The sequence below is a fragment of the Vidua macroura genome, chromosome 1 (assembly GCF_024509145.1).
Source record: "Vidua macroura isolate BioBank_ID:100142 chromosome 1, ASM2450914v1, whole genome shotgun sequence".
NCBI classification, from domain to species: Eukaryota; Metazoa; Chordata; class Aves; order Passeriformes; family Viduidae; genus Vidua; species Vidua macroura.
In genome coordinates, this window is record NC_071571.1 from 261,627 (window position 1) to 281,316 (window position 19,690).

At 45.7% G+C, this 19,690-nt stretch overlaps 1 protein-coding gene across 3 annotated transcripts in view; it reads right to left on the bottom strand.

Moving 5' to 3' along the window:
• SMARCD3 (SWI/SNF related, matrix associated, actin dependent regulator of chromatin, subfamily d, member 3) overlaps nucleotides 1-19,690 on the bottom strand; it is an 84,833-nt gene that overhangs the window by 58,142 nt on the left and 7,001 nt on the right. For 2 of the 3 annotated variants that reach the window (XM_053999654.1, XM_053999662.1), the window contains one exon: nucleotides 17,009-17,197. The gene's annotated coding sequence lies outside the window, so the exon portion shown is untranslated. Of the gene's footprint in view, nucleotides 1-17,008; nucleotides 17,198-18,438; nucleotides 19,264-19,690 lie in introns of those variants that run through there. The other variant, XM_053999644.1, reaches the window with a different exon arrangement.

Genomic DNA, 19,690 nt, shown 5'->3' on the forward strand with positions numbered 1-19,690 from the left:
AAGTGTTTGTCTCTGTCTCTGAAGGTTCCAAACATCATTGTGCAGAGGTAGAGAGAGAAATTTACTTCCTGATTATTTTAAAAGTAATCAAAGGCAACAGCAGGAATGCTAAAAGACAGAGAAATATATTAAATATATATGTAATATTATAGGATACAAAATAATGAGCCATTAGAATTATCATCAACCACACTAATATTTTAGTCAATTCTGTTTGACCTCATGGTAAGCTGTCTAGTTCTACCATGCCTTTACCTCCACTTTTCCATCATCACCATCCTCACCATCCCTCTTTACATCGAGTATGCAGCAAGAGCTGTGCATGGCTTCAAACATCTGAGCAAAGAACCAGAGCACTGCAAGCAGCAGCCACAATCCTCATCCTCTAGCCAAGGGCCAGAGCAGAGCTGCAAAGTGTGAGAGGTTAGTAGTAAGACTTTGGTCCTGGAAGGAGAACAGTTGGGAATACAGATTTGAATTTTTCAGAAGTGAATGAAATAGAGGAATTCTTGGTGGGTAATCCTGAGGGAACAGAGAAAAAGATCTATCAACAACTGCCCTCAAACCAACTGCCCCCTAGTCCAAGAAGTGTATCTTCATGATATTTGGTGGTTAGAATGATGGCTTTGGGGTGTGTTTGGTAAGAGCATCTAGAATATCCACCTGCTGTCACTCACTGACAGAACAGAGCTGAGGGAACCACTGGGTCAGCACCTGGGAACCACTGGTTCTTCCCAATGAGAGTGGTGAGGCCCTGGCACGGGTTGCCCAGAGAAGCTGTGCCTGCCCCATTCCCTGAAAGTATTCCAGGCCAGGTTGGACAGGGCTTGGAGCAACCTGGTTTACTGGTTGGGCTGGAAAGTCCCTTCCTACTCAAACCATTCTACAATTCTCTGATTCTATGTGTAAAAAACAGCAACCATGTCACATCTAATCCTTTCAGATATAAGTTTATTGCACAGCACTTTAAATTGGTATTCCTACAGGACAGCTGCTAAAAATCTGAGTTCTGGGGTTTTGTGGCAATTTTCATTAACTCTTATCAACATTGTCCAAATGGTCCTTTGTGTCTAATGTTTATGCTTTGAAGCATTTCTACATACCTGTCACATCCACATTCACCTTTTGTCAGACTAAACACGTGAAACTGTTATTTGCCTTCTTAAAACTCTGTGCCCATTTCTCATCATTCCATCTTTTCCTGTCAGTCCCAGTTAACCTGGCTAGAATAAGGGCAGACAGAACTGTACCTCCATTGTCCAGGCCACATGCTCGTGTGCCATTAAGACTTTTCTCACAAGCAGAAATCTATCAAACCTCTCCAGGCTCATAGCTACCTTCCACAACATCCTGACAATGACAGCTCCACGTTCTCTTGAACATGAACTGAAGTACCAGGCTTTTTCTCCTTCTTAAGCACTGTCATTAGATCACTTCTAGCATACAGTGCCTACTCCTGGGACAAGGCCCCAAGTGCATGGCTGTGCACTGTATTGTCACCAGATACCAGCTGGTTTCTGCTTGTGTAGTTCACAGTCAAGCAGTTCTTCCCACATAATCTGTTCTCTTCTGCTTCAACAATACCTATTTTGCATCAGCAGCAAATTTAATTATTACATTGCCTATTTTTGTGCTATGGGCATTAGTGAAAATATTAAATTACACCAATCCCTAGAGAAATCCTGAAGAAACTGCAATGTCTTTTGTGTCTTCTTTACTGAGCTCCTTACCTACACTGCAGTTCTGCTTTTACCTGTCTTCTGAGTCCCAGCCAAATTTTCAGATCACAGTGTATCAAAGGCTTCACTCAAGTCTAGACAAGAAAGACACTGAGTCCTTTGTGAGGAATCAATCTACTTATCTGAGAAAGAGTAGATTAGTAAACTTAGGCTGCTTTTTCATACCACACATATCCTTCTCATGCTCAGTTATTTTCTCTTTCAAAAATCATTCTTGAGCCTTGCAGGGACTTAGGATGAAATTAGTGCATCTGCCTAAAGTACTCTTGCCCTTCTGTATTGTCAGAAAACCTACAGAATTGCCTGTTTGTTTGTTAGGAAAAACAAATTTAAAGTCCATTTTGATTAATACCAGCAATGCTAAGAATTATGTCCTATCCTCACTGGAAATACTTTGAAAAGTGTCTATAGTTTAATCAAATCAATAGTAAGTAAATATGGACTGAAGGATGTATTCATAGGCAAAGCTGCTTAAGAATTGAGCACTAGGAGGCTGGAGAAAGCACAGAACCAAAGAAGGAAAACAGAGCAGTCTTGGCATGGACTGTCTTATAAATCCAGCTCCCACTTCAGCTGAACTGGAAGGACAATTAACAGGGGTTAATCACGTTGGTCTTAGAACATGATGGAACTGAGAGCAAGCAATAGTGGTGATCATAACAAAAGCTGCATTGCCAGACAAGGCAAAATGTCTTTTAAAATTATTTTATTTGGCAGAATAATTACAACAATTACAGATTACTCCAGAAAGTCAAAGTTAATCTCAAACAGTACATCATTACAGCAAACAATGGCTTTGGAAAAAAATGGCAGCCAGTGGGAAATGGCAAATGTGACTTGGCACATTGTAGGCAATGTAGTAAAATATTATTATATGCCTGAAATTCTTAATAGGAACATAATTTGTATGTAATTTGTATGTAACATTATTGAAAAGTTATAAACAAGTAATAAGAACAAGTGGAAGGAAAATTACTACTATGGACTCCAAGGGGGGTTTTCCATACAGATTTTTTTACCTCCTTCAAAGATCTAAATGAGAGAAGCAAAATATTTGTAGATTAAATCATCACACAAGAAGATTTTGGAAAAGTGTCATAGCCAATCAGGAGAGAGGATAAAAAACTCAACTTCGCCTAAAATGGTAGACAGGAGATTTAAGCTGGAAAAAATCAAGGTGGTGGAAGATAAATCCTGAGGTGGAAGAACTGTGCTATGTCTGTAGAGCAGGTAGGATGGTTTGCTAATCCTTTCAGCGCCGATTCACCCCGTACATAAATATATGTATGAAATCGCAGCAGCTCATGGCACAGAGACATTATTACAGCACTTGGGCTCCAGCTGGACAATGGGCTTTTGACTAAGGCTCATCTGAGCAACTGAGTATTGCAGAAGTGGAAACGGTCTGGAATGGAATGGAAACGGTCTGGCTACAGCACAACACAGTGGTTTGTCTGCTCCTCTCCCTCAGCAGAGCACAGGCACAGCAGGCTGGCAGCTCCCAGCTCAGAGCCACAACCTGCCTTTGGCCTGGGCTCACCAGCACACAGGGCACAGCAACGCACCGGGAGGAAGCACCTCTGAGCAACAAGGCACACCAGTGATGCCACAAGTTACTTGTTAAATCATCTTCAAAATGTGCAGAAGAAATGCCAGTTGAATCATTCTGGCATTCAGTGCTTTTCAAAACAGGGTTTGCTTTGGAGAACTTCCATGAGAGGGGCGTGTTTCTGCATGGCCATGAACTGTCAGAGGGAGAAGAGCTGAGTGTTTTACTTTGTGTCACATTCTCTGTCACATGCCACAATCCTTCCCATTCTTGGGACTCAGTAGTTTCTGGTGCCTGAGACTATGAGGAGGTACAGCTAAGAACAATGTCGTCTCTGACCTTGACAGTTTGCAGATGAAGTTAACGGATGGAAATAGAAGGAGCACAGTGGAATAGAGAACACCAGTCATCCCGACAGGCATGCCAGCTGTCTGGCCACACTTGTTTGGAACAGCCATCAAATTCCTACCCTGTGCACCCATCCTCGACACCTGTTTTCAGATCAATTTATACCCAGCCTGCAACTTGAAACCATAGAAATAACGCACTTGTGGGGGATTTCAACTACCTTCTTGTCTCTTGGGAAATAACTATGCTTCCTTCTTCAGAGAGATTCCTTAGTGTTCTGATACATGTATCAAATACACAGCCAAGCTGGTATATATACCTATGATACAGCAACACCAAATGCTAATTATAAATATTATGCCATATAATAATACATAAATTTCTGCTAAGATTATAGAGAGAAAGGCTTTCTAAATTATTATTGTAAGTCTGAGGTACCATGAAAATTAAAACAGTATTTTTTAAATCCTTTTAGTTCAGATCTTGGACATTAATCTCCAGTAGGGTATTCAGTGATCTAAACAAGCATAAAACAAACCTAAAAAATTAGTGAAAAGTTTATGTAGTGGAAAGTTAATCACTAATATTCCAATACTTATTATTGTATTCCAATAATTAATTATTGGAGCTAAGGCAGCTAAGAAATATTCCAACACAAAAAAGCTTGTCTTATTTCTGTTCTTCAGAAAAGGTTCTTCTGTCTATCACATAACTAACTCCTTTTCTGCTGCATCTTTAGCAACTCTTCCACTTGGCTGATTTTGTTTTGACAGTTACTCATTTTTTCTTATCTTCTGTTTCTCCACCTCCTTCTATTCAAGTCAATCCTTCCTCTCCCCAGTTCAAGCTCCTGCTGTTGCACATCACAAAACCGCAATTCTGTCGCTTCTGAACTTGGCAAATACTTTTTTTTCACTCTGATTAAATCCTCTTGGAATGCCACAGGCAAAAATTTGCTCTGAAACTGTCTATATACAGTGCAGATACTGCATACAGATAAGGGCCCAATTCTGCATCCCTTTGCATCCCATCAGCCTTATGCATTTGCTGATTTTACCCTGCCTTGCATCCACTTTGCCACACAACCCCAGGATGCCTTTTCTCTTCCACAGCACTGCAAGGAGTCAACAATCACAGCTCCTTGTAAGAAATTATTTAATCAAAATCAGTTGCAGACCTAGATCCCTCTCCAGTTATAGCCTTATTGTAAGGCTTATGATCTTTCCTTACACTTCAACTCCATTTGTCTACCAAAAGACCAGTGCTGTGAACCCTCTTGCCTGCCTGCAGAAACAACAGGTCTCTGACATTTCAAACCAGACAAAGCCCTGAAGAACACGCTCAGAAAATTACTGTTCTGTCTGGCAGCTGGTGAAGAATGGACCACATGTAACTCCAATAGTTAATATTTCAGCTCCTGATCTTGTTGCAGTCTCCCTGTAGCAAAGCATCTGAGAGAGCAGGAACATGTGAAATGCTTTTTCTGCCATTTGCCTATGGCTGGAGGACAGAAGGCCCTCAGCCACCATCTTCAGACTGATGAAGCCGTGACATATTCTCCTGATTCTTACAGCAACAGTGCCGTATCTGCTCCCAGACTGACAGCCCACCTCTCCCTCCTACAGAAAGCTTACAAACATCCATGCTGTTAGTGATGCTCTCTCTGGTCCCTTTTTAGCCTGAACATGCACTGAATTCCAAGGTAACTGACAACTCACAGGACGGGAGTGTTGTGCTGGCTGGAGCCTTTAGGACTCTTTAGGAAGGGCAGGCTGGGGGGTGAGGAGGAGGAGGAGCTGCCCTTCAGCCAAGTGTGTGGCTGGAGCACACAGAGCTCCATCTTGGGATGGACAGAGCATGAGCTGAGAGCTCACAGACCAGAGTTAGGATCAGAGTTATCAGGTGGACCAATACGTAGCACCATGGTAGGTGTCTGCTGCAGAACTCCTGCTGAGGAAGAAGTAGTGAGAACATAGACAGCAGTACAAATCCCCATGTCCACAGACAGCAGGAAAAATCCCCATGTCCACAGTCTCTGGTCTTCATGGAAGACTTCAACCACCCCAGTATCTGCTGAGGGGATAACAGAGCATAGCACAAGCAACCCATGAGGCTTCTGGGTCACACTGATGATAAACTCCTAACCTGGACAACTGAGGAGCAAAGAGAGGTGCTCTGCTGGGCATGGAAGAACTGGTCAGGAATGTGAAGGTCAGAGCAGCCTTGGCTAGACCATGAGATGATATTTCAGGAACATGAGAGGATGGACCAGGATAGAAAACAATCAATTAATTGGAAAGAAGAGAGTTCCAGGAGATCTGGTTGATTTTCAAAGGCTACCTCCTCCAAATTCAAGACTGGTTCATCCCACAGGCAGGAAATGAATCAAAAGCACAGGAAGCCTACATGCATGAACAAGGAGCTCCTGACTGAGCTGAAGCATTACAAGAGGCAGAAGCAGGGCCAGATGACCCAGAAGGAATACAGAGACAGTGTCCAAGTGTGCAGGGATGCTGTCAGGATAACAAAAGCCCACCTGGAGTTGAATCTAGTGAGGAACATGAAGGGTGGACACAAAGGTTTTTACAAATATCTCAGCAGTAAAAGACAGATATGTGAGAATGTAGGCTTACTGAGTGAGGAGGGGATATGCTGAGAATGAACACAGAAAAAGTTGAAGTACTGAATGCCTTCTTTGCATCTTTCTTTATTGGCAAAATTGGCTGTCAGGAATTCCAGGCTCCTAAGACCAGTAAGGAAGTCTGGAGCAAGGAAGACTTGCCATCACTGAAGGAAGACAAGATTAGGGAATGTTTGAACCAGATGGACATACACAACAGGTGAACAGGTTTTTATTTAGAAAAGGTTGCCCAAAGAGCAAGTTCACTCCATCACTACAGATATTCAGAAGTTCACTGAACTTCATACTCAGCAAATTGCTCAAGCTGACCCAGCTCTGAGATGGGAAGTTGGAACACACGATCTCAAGAGGTCCTTTTAAACTTCAACCAATCTTTTATGATTCTACTCAGGAAAGACTTAAGCATGACAAGTAACTCAGTCAACTTGCCCAATCAATTCATGTAGTGAATTCGTATGAGGAACCACAACCTGGAGACTGGAGCTGAGACAAGGCAAGGACAAAACACCTGGTGTGCCTTTACCTGCAAACATATATGCTAGTCAAGCAGCAGTGATTGAAAGTGTTTTTTGCCTTAAAAGGTATGTATTACGGGCAAAACAGCATGCTAATGAAGGTAAGTAATGCATTTCTGTTTTGCTATCCTTTAATGCAGGACTAGAAAGAAGCTACTGGAATGAAAAGCAGGCTGTTGATGAATAAAACTAAACACTGCTTAGTAATACCTACGCACAATACATAGAAATGCATTCAAAATGCTGCTTCTAAAATAATTTTCTCAGTTGATCACTTTGAAATTAACACGGTTCCATTAATGCTTCTGCATCCCATGCCTCATATTTAAAAAAGATAAAAACATCAAACCATGCTTCAATCCTACTTCTGGTGCCAAATATGAGTTGGCTCCCTTAGAAAAGAATCACAGTGGGTTTAGAAGAAGTGGTGCCTATTATACATAATTTGCTTACTTTATTAGCAGTTCTTATGTGGTGGATCTAGTGCAGATAGGCCTGTCAGTGTCTCTGCACAATTCTTCTTTTAGACACCAGAAAGGGCTGCTGAGATGCAGACTCTTTGCATATACGTTTCCTGTTTTTTCAGATCTGTCTGTCCACGCCTTTGAAAGAATCAACATCAAACGCTCTCTGATGCCTCTCTGGATAGCAAAAATCCTACTCTCCTTATGGAGAGCTGCAAAGAACTCTTTAATGCTGGCAATTAGGAAGGAACTCCCCAGATGAAACAACACTGAACAATTAATCTGTTTTACACAGGGAGCAGGGAATAGTACCACACTATTCCAGTTCACTCCTCCTTGTCAGCTGCAGGATCAGAGCACCTGAATGTGCCCACAGCCTCTGCTTCAGGGAGGAGCAACAACGAGCTGGGAGCTCTGCACAAGCCCTCCTTGAGCACCCCTCCAGTCCGTTGCCATGGTAACAGAGAGATGCCTTCCTGTTGCCAAGGAGACAGCCACTGCTTTTGGAGACTGTGCCCAAAGCATTTCAGCATCTTTAAGATCATGAAGAGTTTCACAGAGTCATAATTCACCTCCCCCAGTTAAGCACATCAATCATTCTTCCATTCCTGTTTTCAGAATATGTTTTAAGCATTTTGCTATATGTGAGATTAATCCTAATATCTGGTTTTGATATCAACACTTAAAATTACATTGTCAGCCTACACACCTCTGCATGCCTGCTTTTCTCCTGTTGTCCTGCTGCTCTTTCAATTCACTCTCACTGATCTAATGTGCAATAAACTGATTCCTTCCTCTCCATAGGCTTCCTGTGGTCTAGAACTGCACTTCCAGAAAAGCTGGTTGGCAAAAGGCAGTGTCCATCTCTCTTCTGTCTTTGCCACTAGCTTAAACCAGAGCATGTCTGTGAAATGACCCGGCTCTGTAGTGGAGCCCCAGGCGGCAGCGCACACAGCACACAGAGCACACACAGAGCACGCAGAGCACGCACAGCGCACACAGAGCACACAGAGTACAGCACACACAGCTCCCACAGAGCACACACAGCACACACAGCACACACACAGCACACACACACAGCGCGCATACAGCACACATCACACAGAGCGCACACAGCACACACGCAGCACACAGCACACAGAGCACACACAGAGCACGCAGAGCACACACAGAGCAGACAGAGCACACAGAGTACAGCACACACAGCTCCCACAGCTCCCACAGAGCACACACAGCACACACAGCACACACAGCACACACAGCACGCACACAGCACACAGCACACAGAGCGCACACAGCACACACGCAGCACACAGCACACAGAGCACACACAGCATACAGCACACACACAGCGCACACAGCACACACGCAGCACACAGCACACACGCAGCACACAGAGCACACAGCACACACAGCACACACAGCACACACACAGCACACAGCACACACACAGCACACACAGCGCACACAGCGCACACAGCGCACACAGCACACACAGCACACAGCACACACAGCACACAGCGCGCACACAGCACACACAGCACACACAGCACACACAGCACACACACAGCGCACACAGTGCACAGAGCACACACAGGACACAGAGCACACACGGCATACAGCACACACACAGCACACACACAGCACACACACAGCACACACAGCACACACACAGCGCACACAGCACACACAGCACACACGCAGAGCACACAGAGCACACACGGCATACAGCACACACACAGCACACAGCGCACACGGCACACACACGGCACACACACGGCACACACAGCACACAGAGCACACAGAGCACACACACAGCACACAGCGCACACGGCACACACAGCGGCACACACAGCGGCTCACGCAGCCGGGGTCAGCATGGACACGGTCCCGGCAGGTCCGCACTGCCCCTCGGCGGCCGCCCTGGCCGGTTCAGTGGGGAGAGTCCTCAGCACGGCACCCTTGTGCAGGTGGGATCTGCACTGCAGCCATGCAGGAGGAACGAGGCAGCTCCCTGGTCTGTAGGATGCAGCGCACACGGCACTGCCGGTGCCCCCAGTCCTGTTTCGCATTCTCTCTCCTCCCTCACCCAAGCCTTTCTCCCGTCCTTCTGAAAAGACTGCACTGATACTTAAGATTTGCAATTTGGGGAGGAGTGTCAACTGAAATAGGGGCCTTCTGCTCCACATACCTGATGTGGGGAAGGAGACACCGCTAGAGACTGAGCTCAAAGGATCAGTGGATAGCATGCCTCATCACGGGGAAGCCTGGTGGGTCAGCTTTTCTGTCAGCACAGGGACACTTCTCCACCCTTACACCTCAATTTACTGACTGAATGCAGTGCAGTGCCCTAAGAGTGAAGGGGAACATGGTCTAATCACAGAAGTACAGAATCATTTAGGTTGGAAAAGACCTTCATCATAAAATACAACATACATCCAGCACTTCCAAGTCCACCACTAAGCCATGTCTACAAGTGTCATGTCTACATGTCTTTTATCCTCCCTCCAGGAATGGTGACCCTGATACTTCCTTGAGAAGCCTGTGTTGGGGCTTTGGAACCCTTTCAGTAAAGAAGTATTTCCCAACAACTTGAACCCGCCCCCTTCCTCCTGTCCTTGTTCCCTGAGAGCAGAGCTTGACCTTCACCTATCCTGTCAGGAGCTGTGCAGAGCCACAAGGTCCCCCCTGAGCCCCCTTTTCTCCAGGCTGAGCCCCTTTCCAGCTCCCTCAGCCCCACCTGGGGCTCCAGACCCTTCCCAGCTCCATTCCCTGGACACGCTCCAGCCCCTCCAGGTCCTTCTTGTCATGAGGGGCCCAGAGCTACCCCCAGGACTGGAGGTGGCTCAGCAGGGCCAGCACAGGCACAGGCACTGCCCTAGGGCTGCGCCCACACCGGTGCTGCTACAAGCCAGGTACCATTGGCCTCCTGCCCACCTGGCGGCATCTGGGCTTATGTTCAACTGAAAAAAAACCCAACACCCAAAATATTTTGTGCTAGTTTTAAGCCTGTTGCTTCATAATTTCATCACATGCCTGCATCTTCTATAAATTCTAAGCCCTTTTGTGCTTTACCTTTCCTCAGTTGTGGTTGATAATCTCTAGCACTTTTACCTTTGTATATCATTTCTCTAAAGAATTCTCACATGCCTCCTCGGATGGAAATCTCTCCACCTCTCACTGTCCTAATCACTTTTTCCAGAATTCCTCTTGTTCTACTAGTCACTGCATCTTAAGCGATATGAAACTCCATTCTCTCTTCACAACATAGGAGAGCCACAGAACTTCAGCTTTGTTAATTCATTTCCTGTAATATCTAACATCAAAGTTTCCATTTTAATCACTACTGTTAAGCTCAGGTTTACAGAACTCTGTATAAAGATGCCAAGATTTCTTTCCTGAGCTGAAAGGGATAATTTTAGCAATGATGTGGCTACATTAGCAGGTTTATTTTCTTTATGCACTTTACATATAAATTTATTCCGCCATATTGTCATCCAGTTTTGAAACACACTTCCCCAATCCTAAGAGACAGATTTAGGTTCTGCTGCGCCAAATAATATCTACATTATCATCTAATTTTGTTGCTTCATTACTTAGACCTTTGGAAATCATTCATCATACACTGAGCACCAATGGGGAACCAAAAAAGTACAGAAACACAACATTTAGTCATCCTTCTACAGCCACCACCTTCAGCAACTCCCGGTGTCCCAGGGATTGCACTAACCCAGCTTAGACCTCTTGAAAGCTATGCCTGCAGCTTCCTAAAGGCTCATCAGTCAGTGGAAGTCTGCTCTAGGACTTTGTTGCCATTATCCCTTGACTAACAGCCTAACAGTGTCTCTCTTTTTCTGTAGCACTTTCCCCATTTACTTATTATCCCCTTTGCAAGGAGAACCTCCTTGACTGCCTGACCTTAATGAAGAAGAGGTGTACCCTTACATTTTCTGGCAAAATTCACCAGGAAGTGCAAATTGCTGCCCCTGGGGAAGAACAACCCCAGGCATCAGGACGTGCTGGGGGTGACTCAGCCCCAGAGCAGTTTGTCAAAGTCCCTGAGTGGAACCCGAGGCAGCAGCGAGGGCAGGGCACCTGGGCTGCACTGGCCACAGTGCCAGGAGGGGATCCATCCCCTCAGTGCAGCAGGATGAGGCCACAGCTGGAGAACTGTGCCCAGTGCACGAGAAACATGGACATAATGGGGAGTGCAGAGAAGAGCCATGAAGATGACAAAGGCACTGGAACATCTCTCCTGTGAGGAAAGGCCAGGAGTGCTGGTACTGCTCAGTCTGGAGACGGCTCAGAGGGGAGCTCATTAATGGATATAAATACTGGATGGGAGCATGCAAAGAGGATGGATCCAGGCTCTTTTCAATGGTGCCCAGTGACGGGATCTGATGCCACAGGCACAAACTGAAATACAAGAGGTTCCCTTGGCACATCAACAAATAGCATTTTACAGTGAGTGTGACAGGTTGCCCAGACAGGTTTCAGAGTCTTCCAGCTTGGAGATATTGAAAGGCTGTCTGGACATGGTCCTGGGCAACCAGCTCTGCTTGATGACCTCCAGAGGGCCCTTCCAACCGCAACCATTGTATGAGTCACTGCTTTTTCTTACTGCTTACAAAGAGTTTTCTTTATTGACTTCTATTTCCCTTATTAGCTTTTATATTCTTTAGAAACCTGGCTGAGAGCCATTTTTAAAACACTGAAATGCAATATGCTGACAAGCCCACTTGTATTTACATGACCTGTAAAATAATTCTAATCCTGATAAAACAGGGACACAATGGAGAATAGAATAACAACATAACAGATCCATGGGGCACATGTGTTTGTCTCTGCAGAAGACACGCTGACTCCTCACCTGCGGTGGCACGCTTACACACCAAGTCTTCAAACAAAAAACAGGACTACACTAATTACAACTTTGTGTGCAATTTACATTGTTAAAGATATTAACAGGTGAGGATGGCTGCAGCACTTGACAGAGGCATTCACTCAGAAAATAAAATTTGAAAGAGTTATGAAGAGCATGACAGAAGACATTACAGAGCACAGCATCAGTCAGTACTGGTTTTTTATCACACTGCAGCCAGTGCTGGTCACATCTCTAAAAGCACACAGCAGAATTAAAACCATACAGATATAGAAAGACTAGATACAAAGTAATGCTCTTATGGAGTGGAACTGAAGCAGAGTGCCTGTTTATATTACAGAGGAGGGGGGAAATATACAGAATAAAAATTGTCACTGTGAGGAAAGGAGCACATTATCTTGGAACAGAAGAACTTGAGGATCACCAACAAAAATGGAGGACTAAGTTCAAAATGAATTAAGTGTTTTTCATGTAAAATAGCCAGCCTGGGGCACTAACTGATGTAGGACTTGACAAGAGACGCCGAAGATGCAAAAAGCAGTAACTAGATAAGGAGCATCCAGTTTTCTCAAACTTGTAAACCACTTGGCAAAGCCTGTATGTGTCAAATGTCCACCAGACACACACCACCATTTACTTCAGAGGATGGTGGAGACTTAGAAGTACCAGACGGTCCAGAGCAAAGTTATGACAGCAGATGTTTCTCAGGGCGCACTGCCTTGGTCCCCTAGCTGGTCTGTGCACATCCCAGGGAGATCTAGGCATAGAGATCTGGATCTATGCTGTTCTCAGCAGTCCACACTGGTTCACTTCCTTACTAAGATAGGTCTGGACTACCAAGCACAAAACTGGCACAAGGATTGCTTACAAACCACATACAGATACTGTTGGACTAGAGACTTTCATTCTTACAAGAATGCTAAGTATTAAGAGAACAAGCAGAGGGGGCTGGCATGGCCTTTACAGCTTCAAATCCTTCCCTGCCCCTTGATCTGCCAAAACCCTTCTTAACAGATATTTGTCCAAGTTCTTAAACCCTCCACTGGTAGAAGGTCTACAAGCAGTATATCACATTTAAATTTCCAATGGTTAACCAGCTTGTCTTTGTGGAAGGTATAAGGTTCACAATGGAAATCAATTAGTGCTCAGTAAAATATGGGTGTCATATGATCCAAAGGCTTCTTTCAGCCATAAGATCCATTAACGTGTAAACAACCATGATCAATGTGGATTAACACCTGGCTTCATGGCTGGTGTTGATGACTGGCTTCTCCAGTCACGGGATGTTTTTTGATGAATACAGATTACTAAGGAGAGATAGGATTCACCATCAGCCAGTTCCCTGAGGACCCTGACACATGTTTCATCAGGTCCCATGGACTTCTGTATGTACGTGTTCCTCAGATGGTCTAGGTCCTGATCTACTCCTACAGTGGGCAGGGCTTCATTCCCCCTGTCCTTACCATGAGATTCAGGGACTCCAGAGATTTGGGAAGAGCAATTACAAGTGAAAACTGAGAGGGAAAATGTTGTTGAGTACCTCAGCCTTCTCCATTTTGGTCATCATCAATTCTCCATCTCATTTATTGGGGGAACATATCCTGGCCATGAGGGCTGACATCCCAGAAACAGCCTGTGTCCTGGGCTGATCCCACAGCATAGACAGCATGTATAGGGGGGATTATTCCTGTTTGCACTTCTCAGACCTCACCTGTGGTCCACAGTACAAGACAAACATGGATCTGTTGGAGGCAAGCCCAGAGGAGGCCACAGAGATGCTCTGAGGGCTGAAGCCCCTCTGCTCTGGAGATGGGCTGAGAGAGACAAGGCTATTGAACTGAGAGAAGCGAAGGCTCCAGGGAGATTTTCTTGCAGCCTTCCAGTATTTAAAGGGGGCTTGTAAGAAAGACAGAGAGAGACCTTTTACCAAGGTCTGTAAGACAGGACTACGGACAACACTTTTAAACTGCTGTTTTAAAGAGGGCAGTTTTAGATTAGACCTAAGGAAGACATTTTTTACAATGAGGGAGGTGAAATGCTGGAACACTAGGTGTGATCTGTGAAGGTCCCTTCCAACCCATACCATTCTATCCCTCTGTGACCCACAGTGAATGAGCTTTGTACTTTCTCCTGCAACTGCTAAGATTGGCCCCTGTCCACACAGAGTGATCAGCCTGCCAGCCCATTCAGTTACTGTGTGGTTACCCCTATGATCTCAAGGAACAAACATGAATAAAACCCCTCAAGTAACCTTCCACTATGTCCTCTCTCTATCATGAAAATGGAAAGGTTAAAAATCTGCAAGTAACATTTTAAAGTCATTCCTCACTGGTCTCATAGCTGCAAACACAGCTTTTCTGTTCCATGTAGACACCACCTTTTAACTATAAATTCTGCTGTTGCCATGAATCATAGTATTTGTCAGGGGAAAATGACTGGTTTAAATCTTTAAAATTAATACATTTATAAATTTTCAAAATCATACTTTGTTGGACCTCGCAATTTCACCAAGTGAAGTCAAATTTCTTTCACATCGTAGATTCATGAAACGTTAAGGAGTTGGAGTGGACTTAAAGATGATCTAGTCCCAAGCTCCTCTGCCCCGGGCAGGGACACCTCCCACTAGACGAGGCCACTCAAGGCCTTACCCAACCTGGCTCTGAGCACTGCCAGGGTCGAGGCATCCACAACCTTCCTGGGCAACATGTGCCAGTGTCTAACTACCTTCACAGTAAAAATTTCTTCCTAATATCTAACCTAAATTTCCCCTCTTTCAATTTGTACCCATTACTCCTTTTCCTATTACTCCAGTTACTAACAAAGACTCCCTCTCCAGCTCCCCTGCAGCCCCTTCAGACACTTCCACATAACCTTCTCTTCTCCAGACTGAACAGTCCCAACTTTCTCAGCCTGTCTCCATAGGGGAGGTACTCATCAAAAACATACTTGCAAATCAAAGGCCATGTGCTGAAAAGTTAACTTTACATGATTTCCCACTTCAATGCAATAGCTGTGCCTGTAAATATAAAAATATATAACTGGTAAATTATGTTTTCTTCTCTGCAGTTTAGGATCTCAAAAGGAGCTGAACTACCTTTAAACAAGTAATTTTAAGAAATTTATTCACAGGCAGAGAGTAAGTGTGCCATATTTGGGGGTGAAAAATACAATGTTGAATAGAATCTTGCAGCAGGCAAATTCTTCAGTCTAGCTAAGGCCTTCAAGCTAGCTAAGGCTAGTTCTGCTCAGGGAGAAATGCTTCTATCCCTTGCTTTGGGCACTGATCACAGACAGACACAGACACCACTTCCATACCAGTACAGAAAACAGAGAAGGCTACAGGACTGTAAGAGGCCAGAAAGGAAAGGATTGGAAGTTTGCCTCTCAAACTCTGAAACCTGTGAATGCAGAGTTTTTTGGTTTTTTTTTTTAATGGAAGGAAGACTAAAACAGCTTTCCATAAAATTCATGAGGTCCTTGTCGAGCACAGAGCTGCTAGGGCTCTCAAATACATCCAGGTACAGAAACGACAGTGTCATTGTCACTTCCCCATCTACTCAGTGAATATTGGAAACAACTGACAAGGGCATCTCAGGCTGTCAATTCACACCTCACTTGATGAACACTGACAAAATCAAACACACCTCACTTGATGACCTCTGAGGAACATTCCCAGAACAAGACCTGTTAGCCAGTGTCTGCATTATGAAAACACTATGGAGAGCACAGTGCAACCTTGTGAACTAGATGAAAAGGCACATAAATTGTAGATACCTGCTTGGTTCCATGTACCCAGGATGTTTCTATGTAAATGCAAAACCTGGATAACTCCCCTGGTATTACACCCGAACTCTTAATCCTTCACAGTTTAAATTAAGAACCATTCAATTCCTCCAGCTGCATCTTTCCAGAAAAGATAAGCTCCTGGAATGCTGTTCAATTCAAGGAGAGACCACCAAATTCCAGGTGTTAGTCCAAGCACTCTGCTTGGAAACCACTGCACTGGGTGAGGAGATAGTGCCAAGTGATAAAGAGAACGGAATGTTAACGTTAACATCTTAATGAAAAAACGGAAGGAGTTTTCATACATAAGCCCTTCCAATTCCAGTGAGAACTGTTATAACCTAGGCTGTTTATTTCCAAAGCAAAATAGTATGCATTTCTTCTGCCACACAATTTACACTATCAGTGAGGTGACCTGTGTAGGCTGTGAAAGGTGAGAAGTCACCAATCCAGGTGTGGCAAAAACAAAAGTCCCCTACAGGCATGCTGTGTACTGGCTGGGAAAACAGACAGGTAGCTACAGGTGGACATTCACAGCAGAAGCAACAAGAAGAATGTAACTAATGTAGAAAATGAGGATGTGAGTGGCAGATTTGGGCACCTTATCATGGAGATGCCCATCCAGCAACAGCAACTACTGAAGAAGTCTTCCTAGGTGGGAAGAGCTAATTTAAACCTGCACTGAGAAGGTGCCAACAGATAATAACCAGATAATAACCACCCGACAAGAACTAATCATGTTTACTTGTGGCAAATGGAGTAATGAATTACCACAAAGAATACTTGCTACTAGTACTACTCCTAATACTCCTCTTAGCAACTGCATTCTTCAATATCACTTCCTCTGAGCCAGTCCACTCTGCCAGACCAGCATCTTCCTGGCAACACTAGCACAAACTACCACACAAGTAACTGGCTCTTCAAATGACCAGTTTATGTCAGCAGCAGCAAGCTGGCGTCTTAGGATTCATTTCACAACATAGTATTTCCCATATGCCCAAAGGCAAACATTTCCCATCCCCAGTCCAAAGCACAGACACATCCTTCCTGACTAAAACAGGTCATTTTTCAAAGAGCTAAAACCTACCTGTATCAGACAAGGCAGCTGAACACCTGGAGTCACATCTGTGTAGACAAGAGGAAGTAAGAAACTTATCCTGTGGATGGAGCTGGAGACCAGCTATTATGTCATGATAAATTAGCAGGAGATGTTCTCATTGACCTTAAGCAGGAACAGCTCTAAGACAGCAGGCTGAGGATACATTTGGATCCAGCTCTGAAAGGAGAAAGTACATACTGGGTGAGAGGGAAATAACATACAATAAAAATAACATTTCCTAGAACAGCATGAACCCACGTGACACTTCATAAGCAGCACAACTTGCGGAAAAAGAGAGGGGGAGAAGAAAGGGAAGATGAGACTGACATAGCAGTTTGGGACTTCTCTGGGGACTGTGCACATAGGTGCATGACCAGGCTGCCAGGACAGCAGTTTTGCCCAGGCACTGGCCCATCCATGTAGGCTCTTCAGTTTCCCCACGGGACCCAGCTTGTATTTGTGGAGTCTGGAAAGAACGTGGAGGTTACTGCTTGCCCATAACCTGTCAACCTATTGATCAGGCTCTGATAAGAATCACAGGGTGGGTGGGATTGGAGTGGACCCCTGGAATTTGCCTGTCCCAAGAAGCAAGGGTATCGTCTCACACAGATGTTCTCAACCTTGGGGAAGCAGGCCAGTTTAGGAACATTAACCAAGTCAGCTTGCTTTCATCCTTAAAAAAATCAATTCCTTAAAGAACTCAGAATCAGCTCCTACCAGAACACTCCAGCATTTTATCAGGCACCATTAGCTGCCTGAGTAGGTTAAGGAGAGTGTGGCAAGCTGGAATAATTAATGATCCTACAGATTTAGGGCGTAGTCAGGCAGCTTCAGTGTCTGCATGCTATGATAGCTCCCAGAGAAGATGAACCAGGCTAAGAAGGAAAAGGGACCTGTTCCATGGGAAGAGCTGAGGCAGTTGCACCTGCACACACAAAGCCCTGCTGCTCCTGACAGCTCTGTACTGTAGCTGATGAAGAAAAGCAGCATTACAGCAGAATAGGTGTGAGCACCAGCGCACACAGCATTCTCAAGCATAAGCTCACATCTAGACATACAAATAGAAACAACTGTTCAGAGAAGGGATAGGTAAGAAAGGGAAGTATGAGCATTGCAGTGCCAGCCTGGGCAGTGCCAGGCAGCATGAGCAGAGTGGATAACTCCACCAGGGACAGGACCAAGGCTCTGTATCTAGTGGGGTCAAGAAAAGGGAAGAACAAGAGGCAAAAAGAAGATAATGGTGAATTCTGCTGAAACAGAGCAGTAGTAAAGGAAGGACAGAGCCCAGGCTCGCAGGGGCTGAGGCAAACACTGGAGTGGAGGCAGCGCAAGTGAGAAGGGAGAGTGCACGAGGTACAGAAAGGAACATTACTGCAGCGTTGAGGAAAAGGAGGAGAGCAAAGGCTGAGTATCCTCACCCTGCCTTAGGGGCAAGGCCAAGCTGCAAGTTCCTCCTCACAGAGAGGTCAGGGAATTCCACAAGGGAAGACGAGCTCAGCTTGTTTGATTGGTGGCGTCCCCATGGAAAACAGCAGATTGTTGATTGCTCCTGAGACAACACCAAAGAACTGGTTATTTTCAGAAGCTGCAGGACTTCCTTGAATGGGTGGTAGGGTGAAGTCAGTCTCTCCAAGAAGGGCAGTGCTGACAGCACCAGGCAAGGATAGTGCACACTCTCCCAGATCATGCTAACTGGTGAATGACATTGCTTGCTCCTCAGTCCCCCATTTCAATTCTACTTCAGTTTCTCCCAGCAGCAACTTGCACACAGGGATCCTCCACAGGCCATGGTGGTGGAGGGAGTGGAGAAGAGTTCAGGCTTCAGGGAACAGGAAGGAGGGAAAGAGCAGCGATCTCCAGCAGCAAACTCCTGGTGCCAAAGTGAGATGGTTTGCATGTGTGGGAAGTCAGGAGATATTCCAGAAGGCCATGCAGAGCATCAGTCTCTCACAGGCACGGATCTGCTAGTCCTGAGAGAGTATCTTGGACTGTATGTTATCTCCCTCTGAAGACAGAACTGAGAGGCATCTTAGGGGCAGCAAGTCAAATACTCTCTCTCAAAAGCTGCCATCTCCTGTGTGAAGGCTGGTGGTTCCCGCAGCACCAGAGACAGCAGTCAGTTAGATGCAGGGCAGCGCTGGGGCATCTCCAGGGACAGGGTGTTAAGAGGAGGACCCTCCTCTCCAGAGGATGCATGGACCATGTCAGGGCAGGATGGGCAAATCCAGAAGAGTGATGGTGTCTCCCTCGGTAAAGTCAGTCCCTGCTAAAGGAGACTCTCCCGAGGGGGCCTGCAGCCCACATTCGGGAGCGGTGAATGAGCACTGGGCTCCCCCTTTCTGCCTGGCTCTCCGAGCGAGCCGAGTTCCTGCAAGGCAGCAAAGCCGCCGGGGCTCGGCAGAGGAGCGGGGCCCGCGCTGGGACACCCGGCGGGGTCAGGCGGGCGCTGCACCGCCTAAAGCCGAGTTCGCGGGGCAGATCAGAGAGCGCGGCGCAGCAGCCGCCAGGGTGCTCCAGCCGCGGCTCCACGAGGGAGCGGCAGCGGAGGAAGGCGGCACCGCCGGGCGGTACCGGCGGCGCAGGGGTCCGCCCGGACTCCGCCAGGTTACTCACCGGGCGAGCCCTGCTAGCAGCGCCCGGGCGGGAGCAGCAACGGCGTTGCCCGGGGTC